General features: G+C 41.0%; 1 protein-coding gene across 1 annotated transcript in view; it reads right to left on the bottom strand.

The window, feature by feature from the left end:
* CSF3R (colony stimulating factor 3 receptor) overlaps positions 1 to 13,091 on the bottom strand; it is a 75,376-nt gene extending 62,285 nt beyond the window's left edge. Inside the window, exon 1 of the mRNA XM_040337340.1 lies at positions 12,869 to 13,091. The gene's annotated coding sequence lies outside the window, so the exon portion shown is untranslated. The remainder of the gene's footprint in view (positions 1 to 12,868) is intronic.
* Between the last annotated feature and the right edge of the window lie 707 nt (positions 13,092 to 13,798).

Genomic DNA, 13,798 nt, shown 5'->3' with positions numbered 1-13,798 from the left:
GAGGGCATAAACTTGGAGATCCATGGGTTTTAGGAAAGATATGCATAGTGTTGGCAAGTTTGGCAGTCATTTTATCATTTGAAATTGTGAGCATCCAGTGTACCTTAAATTCACAGCGTCGAGGGAGAAGGTATTCATCAACCAGGCTTTAGCTATTTTTTGCTTGGTAGCTGTGAGTACACGGGTCATAAGTTTAAGATGGCGAGAGGTAAGGCTACAGATTCAGCACCACCACACCAGGTAACATCGGGACATCAGCATCAAAGAGTATCTGCAGCATATCTTAGACCTGGGTCCACAGGTGTGTGCAGCCTATAGCATTAGGGTGTGCACTCCAAAGCTCAAACACATGATACCGATCACTTATTGTGTTCATTCGCAATGGGAAGGGGCCAGTAAATGATATATTTACCGGCCTCACTCCTTTTAAAACTTCCCTAGTGTGTGCCAGCAGCAGCAGCCTTTGGCAGAGAAGAGGAAGGAAGCCGAGAGTGCAGGGGCAATCTGCACTGCACAAGGTGATTACAGTGTGCCCAGACACACCTGGCACACCCTGTGCGCAAGCCTATGCCTGGGTCCATAAAGTGTGCACAATTGGGCAGGTCCACCATATATGAAGATAAATGCCCTGTTCCAAGCAACCCTGAAAACATTTCCCAGCATGCCCCAGAGTATAGGGTGCAACTCACGTCACGTCTAAGCAATTTATCATTTAACAGAGTGCATTCTGGGAACATTATTGAGTCGTTTCTCACATTTGCTGCCATTGTTGTCGCTTAAAGGAGATGTTGAGATCAGACTATCTTTTCCGCAGGAGCCTGCCAAGAGCTGAGGGGGCGAGGAGCCTGTCAGCAGCTGAAAGTATAACAAGGATATCAAACCTGGAGGATGTAGATCATTATGGCAATGTCTTTCAAAGGACATCATGGCTACCCCTGTAATTGGCAATGGGATCAAAGACTGAATAAAATGTTCGACATGCAAATAAATCAGCTTTAGGTAATTTGCAGTCTGAATGCAAAGAAAACGACTTAGGGCCACACAATGTCAGAAGGGAACGCATATCAGTAAGTTCTAGATCTACTAAATGCGGAAATGCACCTAGGTTTTCCCATTCAGAAAAAAGGGTTTCCAAGGATGGACAATAGAGGCATATGAGGGGACTGGAGTGCTTGAGGTCGCCCCATATCAATAGGGAGTGGAGGCCTGATGGGGTTCTGCAGAGAAGACCTGTCAGCAGCCTAGAGGGACAACTATAGAGGCACATCGGTTTTGGCATGGTATTTAGGAAGGACAATTGATAGTATTTCTGCAGGTTCAGGAACCCCAGCCCACCCCTGAGCCAGTTTTGGTAAGGTACTCTCCAGTGGCGGCTGGTGCTCAAAATTTTTTGGGGGGGGCGCAAACGAAAAAAAATAAAATTGCAGCCTCACTGTGCCCATCACATGCAGCCACTGTACCATCAAACGCAGCCACTGTGCCATGCCACCAAATGCAGCCACTGTGCCATCAATTGTCACCACTGTGCCATGCCATCAAACAGCAACTGTGCCATCAATTGTCACCACTGTGCCATGCCATCAAACGCAGCCAATGTGCCATCAATTGTCACCACTGTGCCATGCCATCAAACGCAGCCACTGTGCCATCAATTGTCACCACTGTGCCATGCCATCAAACGCAACCACTGTGCCATCAATTGTCACCACTGTGCCATGCCATCAAACGCAGCCACTGTGCCATCAATTGTCACCACTGTGCCATGCAACACAGCAACTGTGCCATCAATTGTCACCACTGTGCCATGCCATCAAACGCAGCCACTGTGCCATCAATTGTCACCACTGTGCCATACCATCAAACGCAGTCACTGTGCCATCAATTGTCACCACTGTGCCATGCCATCAAACGCAGCCACTGTGCCCCTCAACTGTTGCCACTGTGCCAATTGTCACCACTGTGCCCTTTATTTGTCACCACTGTGCCCCATGATGCCACTGTGCCCATTGTCACCACTGTGCCCCATGATGCCACTGTGCCTATTGTCACCACTGTGCCCCATGATGCCACTGTGCCCATTGTCACCACTGTGCCCCATGATGCCACTGTGCCCATTGTCACTCACCACTGTGCCCCATGATGCCACTGTGCCCATTGTCACCTCTGTGCCCTTTGTCACCACTGTGCCCCATGATGTCACTGTGCCAATTGTCACCTCTGTGCCCTTTGTCACCACTGTGCCCCATGATGTCACTGTGCCCCTTTCCCTGTAAAAAGCACTTACCTGAGGATTCCATGTGCTCCCTCGATGTCTTCTGCCGCTGTGGTGAAGCTTCAGCCAATCAGGTTCCTGATAACCAGAATCCGGGAACCTGATTGGCTGAAACGGCCGTTTGTCTTATACAATGAGCGCAGATTGCCTGCGCTCAGAGTATAGACAGCTGAGAGCCGGAGAAAAGCCTATCAGAGCCGCTGGCTTTGATAGGCAGTTCCCCTCAGCCAACCAGCTGCCGCTATTCGGGTAACCGGCGTCCCGCATCCGGTTATCTGAATAGACCAGGCAGCGCTGGCAACCAACAATAACATACATTTGTGCATTTATGCACGAATGTGTGTTATTTGCGAGAGGGGGTGGCGCTGCAGCGCCCTCTATAGACGGCCGCCAGAACTGCGGCTAAAATGTCAAAATGACATTTTAGCCGAATAAAAGTTCTTAAAGGGCCCGTTTTTTTTTTGTGACTGTGGGAGGGGGGGCGGAGCCCGTGCGTCCCTATGGACGGGCCGCCACTGGTACTCTCGTGCTTATGGTTGTACCAGCTAAAGTTCAGTAATTGTTGCAGGAAACTTTGTAATACTGGGGGTGGGACCCTAATAGGTATAACTCAGAACAGGTATAAAAGTTTAGGTAAATAATCTTAATGGTCACTATCTGGCCCATCCAAGAGATTGGGCAATATTTCCAAGTTTGCAACAAAGTTTTGAGTTTGTTTAGAAATGGTGGATAGTTGGCAATCTATAATGAGTGATAGGAGGGTGTAAAGTAGAGATATGGCAGATATGAAAGGCATTTCGTCTTCCAGTGGTAAGGAAAAGTGGTCATTAGCTTTAATTTTTATGCATTTTTCCTTCGTAATTTTACTTGGTGATTCAGCCAGGATCACACTTCCCATCCAATGCTGTCTCTATTCCACTAAAGGAGCTATAGCGACACATTTTGGATAGGAGTATTGCCAATCTGGGGAGTGGATAGTGTTAGATGCCCTAGCAGATTTAGATGGACTTGACTAAAAATTTAAGCCAAACTCAAGCTAACTCTTTTTTTAAGCAGTTGCAGTAACACCTTTCCCCCTTTGGGTTAATAGTTTTACATAAATGAATAAAAACTGATTATTGTATCAATGTTAAATGGTTTGTCTCAACCATGTCACTGACACATTTGCTGGGCAACTTAGTCTGTTAAAGGAAATTGAAACATGATAGACTAAAGCAGACCATACATGGTTGAATTTCGAACTAATTTTCTTTTTTTTTTAAATCAGAAAGTTCGTTTTTTTTGTGATCCGATCATGCCACCATTGAATTTTGAAATTCGGCCGACCAAACCTTCATGTTGCCGGGAATATTCTTTTCTCTCCGGGAATATTCTTTTCTTGCACATGCGCATTTTTTTTCTATTACATTTCTCGCACGATTCTGCTCATTGATCAGAAAATCGTTAGTTTTTCCAAAAATTTCCAACATGTCGGATTCCTCAAATTTGATTGCCGCACGAAAATCAGCTGTTGCTGCAGCCCACTAACGGTGCGATATTCACACAATTTTTTTTTATACAATTATCGAAAGAAAATTATTTCGAAATTCGAACCGTGTATGGCCGCCTTTACTGGCTAGCCCGCAGGTAATAATAAAGGGGGGGGGGACAAAAGAAAAGCGTAACTAAGTGAATTTATTTTTCACAATATCTAATGACTAATCAGATGCATCATTGGTTAATATAATGTTTTTTTTCCCACAGTCTCTGCTACCCCCAGCCTTATTACAGAGAAAATATCAAATTGGCTTTTTACACAATATGGAGATGCTTTGGCGGCCTGGAGAACCATTGAATTTAGGCAGATGCACAAAACACATCGGTGTACTTAAAAAGTAGCACTACACCTTTATTAATAAATGTCATTATACCAAGTTTAGAGAGGTTTAAATTTGCAGCACAAAATGGTCTTATTTTGTTGGTATATGTTTTTTTTTTTTTACGTCTTTATTTACACTCAATTGCTAAAACTTTGAAAACTCAACAAAACATCTTTAGTCAATCAGTTTTTTTCTTTATAGTTTTCAATAGAACAGGGAAGGGTAACAACCACTGTCAGGTTACATTGCAATTTATGTTGGGGAGATTACCTCATTTTGCGTCTATCTCATTGATAGGAAATGAAGAGAGTCATTCCGATGGGGAAACCAACTGAAACCTCATAAAGGTTTTTTTTTCCTGCTTTATTACAAAAAAATTGCTTTTGTTTTGGTGTTTGTGGCCCCATTTGAAAGATTCTGCTCACTTGTTGCCCAACTGACCAAACAGGAAGCGTGGGAGTTGTGTCTGGCTTATTGCTGTTTGTTTTCCCCATCAGGGAGAATCCCCTCACTTCCTGTTTGGCCATCAGCCAAGGAACAGAGGGCATAGAAATACTGGTTCTAATCCTTCCCTTTACTATTAGTGTTTTGTTTATTTATTTTTTGGTATATCATCAAATCGTTAAGGTAGACTCTTAATGTAATTTTGGTAGGTTGTATTCTATAACAAGTAAAAGTTATAGTGGAAGGAGAGCAATAACTACAGGTAGATATTGATGGTCAGACTTTAAGGCCAAGGAAGTATGTTAAAAATAAAGTTTTAATATCATCAATATAATTGTAAAAGTTATAGACAGCCATGCATGAGAGATAGACCAAAATTATAAACCCCCCAACTCTGGACTTCTTATATGAGATTTTTTTTGCAGTATAAATATTTTTGGTGCATTCTGGGGGACTGTTATCCAAATATTTATCCCAATATTTTTTGTACAATATTTGTTCTTTTTTTTTACTGTCTTACTAAATTGTTATTAATATCTGTTTAAAGTCTCTGCATACACTAGGCAACTGTAAATCTAGTTTAAACATTGGGAACATTCCTTAGGCATATTCCAATATATGTGACAAATGTGAGGCTTGTATCCAACAAGCATATCCACATATAAACCCTGTCAATGTTATAGAAATTACAGTTAGTGTTTTGCAATGTCCAATGGGCCACTGGAGGTGCAAGTTCCCCCTAATGCTAGGACTTTCCCTTGTAGCATTACTATGTCACTAGGTGATGAACACAGAAGTGACCCTGCATTCGTATTTTACATCTTGAATATAAACAAGGTTCTTTACATCAGAGTGGGTAGACGTGGTTGTATAGCCCAAACATTTGCATTTTAAGTTTTGAGTTTTGGATAAAGTGTGGAGGGATTATTATTGCTTTTCCCACCTGAAAAAAGTTAGGGCTCTTTCACACGTCAGTTCAGTTTTTAAGATCAGTTTTTTTTTCATCAGTTGATCCGTTTTTCCATCAGTTTTTCGTCCGTTTTTTGTCAGTTTTTTGGGGGGGCTTTTTACATACAGTGCCTGCCGCCGAGAATGTGTTTTTAGCACAACGGCATCGCGCTGATTCTCGGCGACAGGGTGCCGACATCTCGCACTCGCTGGAATAGTAAAAGCACATTCCAGCAAGCACATCATAGAAGCGACGGGAGATCCGACTTAGATTCCCGCCAATTCTACACGTGTGCGGCGTTTTTATGAATCCTGAGGGGGAAGTCCCCGCCGGATTTTAAATAAAAATCCGGCATGGGTTCCCCCCTCGGGAGCATACCGGGCCCTTAGGTCTGGTATGGGTTGTTAGGAGACCCCCCCCACGCCGAAAAAACGGCGTAGGGGGTCCCCCTACAATCCATACCAGACCCGTATCCAAAGCACGCTACCCGGCCGGCCAGGAAAGGAGTGGGGACGAGCGAGCGCCCCCCCCTCCTGAGCCATACCGGGCTGCATGCCCTCAACATGGGGGGGTTGGGTGCTCTGGGGCAGGGGGGGCGCACTGCGGCCCCACCACCCCAGAGCACCCTGTCCCCATGTTGATGAGGACAGGGCCCCTTCCCGACAACCCTGGCCGTTGGTTGTCGGGGTATGCGGGCGGGAGGCTTATCGGAATCTGGGAGCCCCCTTTAATAAGGGGGCCCCCAGATACCGGCCCCCCACCCTAAGTGAATGGATATGGGGTACATCGTACCCCCTACCCATTCACCTGGAGGCAAAAAGTTAAAGTTAATAAACACGACACAAGGGTTTTTAAAATAATTTATTAGTCTGCTCCGGAGGCCCCCCCTGTCTTCTTTATTAGCTCTTTCACCAGGGGGGGCTTCTTCTTTGACGTCTTCGGGTGGGGGCCGCTCTTCTTCGCCGCCGTCTGGTTCTCTTCCACCGCCGGGGGGGGTCGCTTTTATAGCGGAGAAGACCCCCCCGGATAGCGGAAGAAGAAGCACACCACCCCCCGCCGAAGACGTCGGAGGAAACCCGCCGGGGGGGGGGGAAGCATTGCGGTCCGTTAACGGACGTCCAAAAAACGGACGAACGGAAAGGACGTGTGAAAGAGCCCTTACCCTCACCTTCTTGGTGACCACTGTCATTAGGACATAATACCCAAAATTTTACAGTTGTCGTGAGGACAAGTGGTGAGAGTAAATCTTCTAATGAGGACACTTATTCTGATGAAAACTGTGTAGGTCCCCCCTGACAGAGTGGGCCACCCCTAACTTTGGAGGGCATTTCTCTCACTTCCTGTATGGGTTTTCAGGACACAAAGCAAAGTGACATTTTTCCAACAGGACACAGACAACAAAAAATTAACTGATAGGAATTTCAACCCTTGCTGAACTGACAGAGATTCAAATCATCAATTTTTTTTTTTTTTTTTTAATAAAAAGCTTTTAATCCTATGGCATCACACTATGTATGGCCTCTTCCTATGTATGTTTGTTGGTGGAAATATTACATGCAAACAGTCGACGACAGCTAAGTAATTCAAGAGGCAGCTTTCATCTTTCTGGGATCTCATAAGTGCAATTGCCATGTGAAAGTGAGGCAATATTATTTGGTGAGTGCAGATCCACGTAGGTGGAAGACATCAAATGGTGTTTGGTTTAGAGTTCTATGGGTGGATGTCTGGTCATTACCACACAAGAGTAAAGAAAGAAGCTTTGCTACATTCCTTTTTTTTGGGAGGGGGGGGGGGTATACTGTATCACTTTGTATCAGTTTCAGCTCATTCTGGAACACTGTTGATTTTTTGGGGATTTATGTACACATTTATTATTGCCACTAAGTGATATCATTTAGGTGATATATTTATATACAGTATATATATAGATAGATATCTATATCTATATCTATATATATATATATATATATATATATATATATATATATATATATATATATATATATATACACACATATCTATCTATCTATCTATCTATCTATCTATCTATCTATCTATATATACATACTGTATATAATAGATATATGTAGATATGTCTATATATATATATACTATATATATATATATATATATATATATATATATATATATATATATATATATATATATATATATATATATATATATATATTTTTTTTGGTGGAGACACATTAATATATGTGCACCTAATGCTGTTGGGAACTAGATTATTTGTTTTGGTTTATTTATATTTTATGGTTTTCTGATAACTTCATTGAAGTTCCCATCAGATTAAAAATCCAGTCTATAGACTTCACTCATCTGAAATATTCTGGGTAGACTGACCCTTTAAACAAAGAAACACATTTGTAGCGTGGCTTACATTATATGAAATCAGAGAATTTTTCTTTTAAACACATAGCGTAACTCAATTACAACACTACTATAGCAATGCTTAGTTACAGCACAGGATATTATTAACACTTCTCAAAGACTACAAACAATTTATAGAGGTCAACTCATTAGAAAGTAAATGTTCTAAGAATATAACTGTTATGAAATAGCAATAATTTATTTAGTTAATTTTAAAAAGACATATTCATAATGCTTTCAAAAAGAACTAAAGAACTGTTTTAGTGTTGGATAGAGTGGAGAGGGATTAGAATACCATTTGTTTTTATTTATGTCTGACCCCCCATTAGGGTTATTAAAGTGGTTGGAAACCTCTAAAAGGAAAATTAACAAAGTTTATCCTCAGATAGTGTGTACTTGCCTCAATCCAAGGCACTTAGTGTGAGCCTTGCCTGCTCTCTTATTCCTCTGCTATCATCATGAATCACTTCTTATGCCTTCACACACGACTAGGTTTTCTGATAGGAAAAACTGTGAGGAGAGCATTTGGCCAGGAATCCTGACCGTGTGTATGGTCCCTTGCAGTTTTTCCGACGGGAAAACTGCCAAACCCGCCGGCAAAAAAAAGAGAACCAGCTGTCTTTTTTTCCCTTCGGGATTCCCGACTGACTTTTTTCCGCCGTAAATCCTGAGCGTGTGTACGGGGCATTATAGTTACTTTCAACAAAAAGCAATCCCAGGAGACAGCCCCCCAAAGCACACAACAGATGATTGACAATCTCCATATGAGATTGTGTGTTCATTCCCTCCACTCAGGTGTCAGATTACACTCTGTGCTGCTCTGTGCAGTGCAGTGTGTGATATCTGATCCCTGCCTGGAAGTGCAGAAATAGCCTTTGATATGTGAAATTTGAAGGGCTGTAGAGAAGAGAAGGCTGCTGATAAACAGGAACAAATAGGTAAAGGTCTGATGTACGGGTGCCACTAAGTGAATACACCTAGCAATCTTACGCTGATATTTCCTATATATTGGCTCACATCCTCCCCTTCCTTATATCAGCCTAATGAAAGAGCATGCATGCCCCAAAATAGCACTGCACATGCTCAGAAACGCTTTGCTTCTTCCTTCCCGGTGACATAATTGCGTAGAGGCTGCGTACCACGCCGCGCTCCAGCGCCAACTTGGAACTACCCCCGATGGCTTTCTCGTGTCTCCATCCCCACGGCTGCGGACCCTGGAGGCTTCACAGCCAATTCAGTTTATCACCTACTTAATGTGAGTGGCAATTTGTGGTTTGATATGTTTTTTTAATACGTTTTACACAGTCTACACTTAGAGGCGCTGCTTTTTCCCCCCTAAATTTTGATAAACAGGTAGAGCCTAATGTATGTAGGAGTATTTGATTAATTGCTGTGTATCACCTGAGTCTTTTCAGTGGGTATATGTAATTGTTTAAAACCACTTTAATCTTCTCTATTTGTCATGTTTATCATTATCACAAAGCCTAAAAGCGAAAGAAACATACAAATTTTGGATTTTGACCAGAACAGGAATAGAGGAAAAATCTTCCAACGGGGAACACTTTTTACAATGAACCAGGTGACAATCAATTACAGTATCTCACTTTGGAGGGATATCCTCTCAGTTCTTATTTTGGCTATGAAACAGGAAGTGAAGTGAAATCTCCCCAATAGGAGACCGATAGAAAAAATGTTTAAAGGGGTTATACCAGTGACGTGCGGTCAGGTCAGTGGCTAGTATCAGAGCACTAGACCTTTTCTGTAATTCGAAACATGTAACTTCTTCTGCGCAATTTTAAACCGTGACATGTTAGGCATCTATTTACTCGGCGTAACCTCATCTTTCATACTATACAAAAAATTGGGTTAACTTTAGTATTGTTTTTTCCAAAAAAAGCACGTTTGAAAAATTGCTGCGCAAATACCGTGTAACATAAAAAGTTACCACCATTTTATTCCCTAGGGTATCTGCTAAAACAATATATATAATGCTTATAGTGAGTATAACAAGCATGCTTTACTGCATATACAGACTGATTTCACTGTTGTGGGTTTAGCAATACTTAAGCTTTAATAATAAAACCTAGAAGCGAAGCTGCTTGGTGGTTACTATGGACCAGTGGCAGCTGGTGCTCTATTTGGGGGGGGGGGGGGGTGGCACAGCTGGACCAGATTCTGTGTGCACCAGTTTCAGAAAATCCCCATCAATGTTTTGCCTTTAGTTCTACTTTAATGAACTGTTATTTAGCATTTGTGTATTTAGCTCAATGTGTAACTCAGTATACTAATATTAAATGTATTTTTATTTGAACAATCTTAATCCTGTTTTTAACCACTGAAGCATGCAAGCTGCAGTTTTAAATGTATACTTCCATTTGTGTTATATAATAGTGTAGTTTACATATGAATTTTCTTTGTTTTATTGTCTTTTTTTTTACTGCATTTATTTAACCGTCATGATTTTTTTTGTTGTAGTCCTGGTAAATGGCGGCCCTTTGAACACTGAAACACATTGGATGTTACTGAATGTGACTTATAATAAAGTCATTTTCTGGACTTACTGTCTGCTGGTCTGGTGCTTTCCTCCATTTGTCAGCAATTTAACACTGATAGGGGTTCTAACCCCTCAACACTGTCTCCAAAACTACACAAAGTTTCCATTTAGACTCACTTAAGTATTGTAACATGTTTTTATAGCATCATTTTATAAGTTTAGCATCTTCTTGATAGGCACGTGACCAATTATATAAAAAATTAACTCGTTATTAATATTATTACCACTTATATAATAGGTGAGGTCAAAGATAACTGGGGACAGATTTCATAAAATAAGTTATTTTCACGGTTGATCCTTTTGAACATAAAGCCCTGGCTCACGTTGATACTACTTTGAAATCGTGTCCACTTCACTTAAAGTAGCGCCATTTCAAAGTAGCAAGGTCAGCACAATTTCAGGTGCTACTTGATAGACATCTGTGTGGCTTCATACACAGATGTCTATTGAAGTCACACCTGAAATCGGCAAAAGTAGTGCAGGAACTTTTTTTGCAAATTGGTGCCGCACTGCAAAATCGGCGTTGCAATGATTGGAACAGTGTCATTGTCTCCAATAGGCTACGACTTGTCATGCGATTTGATCTCTCAAATCGCATGACAAATAACTCCAATGTGAACCTAGGCAAAAAGTTTAAGGTGACTAAAACAAAATTCTTTAGATATGATTTATTTGAAGTTAACACATGCTATGGTACAGTTTTCTAGTAAACCAGACTCTGTACATACAGACAGAACTATTATAAATATGACATATAATCCTACATATACTGTTAATACATGTAGTGCACACAAAGTTCTAACAACTGATCATTTGCTTTTGGAAATAATTGTATAAAATGTCAACTTTATAGTTAATAATAAAGACATGAAGTAAATAAAATTTGAAACCTGTTAGATGCTAGAACAGGAATTTACCCTTATTAAAAATTGGACCACACTACTACAGTGATTATACGCTGCCTGGGCATAAACACCTTTTTTTGGTCCTAGAATAGAGAATTTTCTTACAGTATTCTGCATTCTGCAGTATGAAAGAATTATTGGCTGTGCCATGCCATATCCACACATATGTGCTGTACAGTCTACAGCAAGTGTGTTTTCTGAAGGCTTTGTAAATTGACCAATACACACAGGGGCAGATTCACGTAGAATTGGATGGGCGCAGCGTATGTGAGATACGCTATGCTGCTGTAACTTACTTTTTGTTGCTTCGGATCCAGAAAGAATTTGCGCCGTAAGTTACGGCGGCGTAGTGTATCTCTCGCGGCGTAACGACGCGTAATTCAAATCGGCGAGTAGGGGGCGTGTTTCATTTAAATGAAGCGCGTCCCCGCGCCGAACGAACTGCGCATGCTCCGTTCCTAAATTTCCCGCCGTGCATTGCGCTAAATGACGTCGCAAGGACTTTTTTTTTTATGAGGACGTAAATTACGTCCACCCCGATTCACGGACGACTTACGCAAACTAAATTTTTTTTTTTCAAATTATACGCGGGAACGACGGCCATACTTAACATTGAGTACGCCACCAAATAGCAGCTTTAACTATACGCCGAAAAAAGCCGGCTAGAGACAACGTAAAAAAATGCGACGGCCGCTCGTACGTTCGTGGATCGTCGGAAATAGCTAATTTGCATACTCGACGCGGAAAACGACGGGAACGCCACCCAGCTGACGCCGAAGAATTGCATCTAAGATCCGAAGACGTACGCCTGTCGGATCGAACCCAGATGCCATCGTATCTTGTTTTGAGGATTCAAAACAAATATATGACGCGGGAAATTTGAAAGTACGCCGGCGTATCACTAGATACGCCGGCGTACTCTCTTTGTGAATCTGCCCCACATTATCTAAGTTGACATGAAGAAAAAAAAAAGTAATGAATAAAGTAGTAGTTATTATAAGGACATTTTTTAAGTGTAATCCTGGCTAATATTTTCCTGGCATGGACCACAGAAATAATTTGGTACCATTGTTAATCACAACCTAACAGTAAAAAAAAAACTTTATCTTTACATAAGAATGACAAAAGGAGCCAATTACGGCTCCACATACTCTTTATGTACAATTGTGGGTACGATATAAATAACCTTTTAAACATTAAACTATTGGATTATTTCTGTTGAAACTGTACAGTTTATTTAATAAGAATTTACAAATTGCTAGGATGGCAACATTTTCACTAACAAAAGTACAATTAACTTTTTAGCAGTTTAGAGCAGTTGGATCAATAAAAATATAATTGTTGATTGGTCACATAAAGCTGCAGCACCTTGCACACTGCTCTTTGTCTTACAGAATAAACATATTAATATAATATATTATATTATAGAATGCATTAAATCATAATCTATGATATATAAGTTACCAGAATTTAGTATTAAGTCTTTTTACTCACCCTTTTACTTTTCCACCTGCTATAAGAAGCACACAGCCTGTATTTCTACATACATATGACTATTCAGGCAGCACTATGGTTTTCCTGCAGCTCTGGGGAAGCTGTTATACCAAACAACTGTTCCCAGCGTTATGATGCCATTACCGTCTCTCCAGCCCACTGGAAATTGCAAAACACTTCTCTGAACATCAAGCATACATGACAGAGCAGGAGGAAGGGATATGTTAAACTCCTATAACACATTAATAATGCTTCAGAAAGCCCCTCCTTCTGCAATGCACACATACAGTGCCTTGAAAAAGAAAGTATTCATACACCTTGAAATTTTCCACATTTTGTCATGTTACAACCAAAAACTTAAATGTATTTTATTGGGATTTCATGTGATAGACCAACACAAAGTGGCACATAATTGTAAAGTGGAAGGAAAATGATAATTGGTTTTCAAATTGAATGGTTTACATTAAAGCTTATTCGTGTGTTAGAATGGCCCAGTCAAAGTCCAGACCTAAATCCAATTAAGAATCTGTGGCAAAGCTTGAAAATTACTGTTCACAGACGCTCTCTATCCAATCTGACAGAGCTTGAGCTATTTTGTAAAGAAGAATGGGCAAATATTTCACTCTCTAGATGTGCAAAGCTGGTAGAGAAATACCCAAAAAGATTTTCAGCTGTAATTGCAGCGAAAGGTGGGTCTACAAAGCATTGACTCAGGGGGGCTGAATAAAAATGCACGCCACACTTTTCACATATTTATTTGTAAAAAAAATTGAAAACCATTTATCATTTTCCTTCCACTTCACAATTATGTGCCACTCAGTGTTGGTCTATCACATAAAATCCCAATAAAATACATTTACATTTCTGGTTGTAACCTGGCAAAATGTGGAACATTTCAAGGGGTGTGAATACTTTTTCAAGGCACTGAAA

The sequence above is a fragment of the Rana temporaria genome, chromosome 2 (assembly GCF_905171775.1).
Source record: "Rana temporaria chromosome 2, aRanTem1.1, whole genome shotgun sequence".
NCBI classification, from domain to species: domain Eukaryota; kingdom Metazoa; phylum Chordata; class Amphibia; order Anura; family Ranidae; genus Rana; species Rana temporaria.
This window is presented reverse-complemented; position numbering and strand designations above follow the sequence as displayed.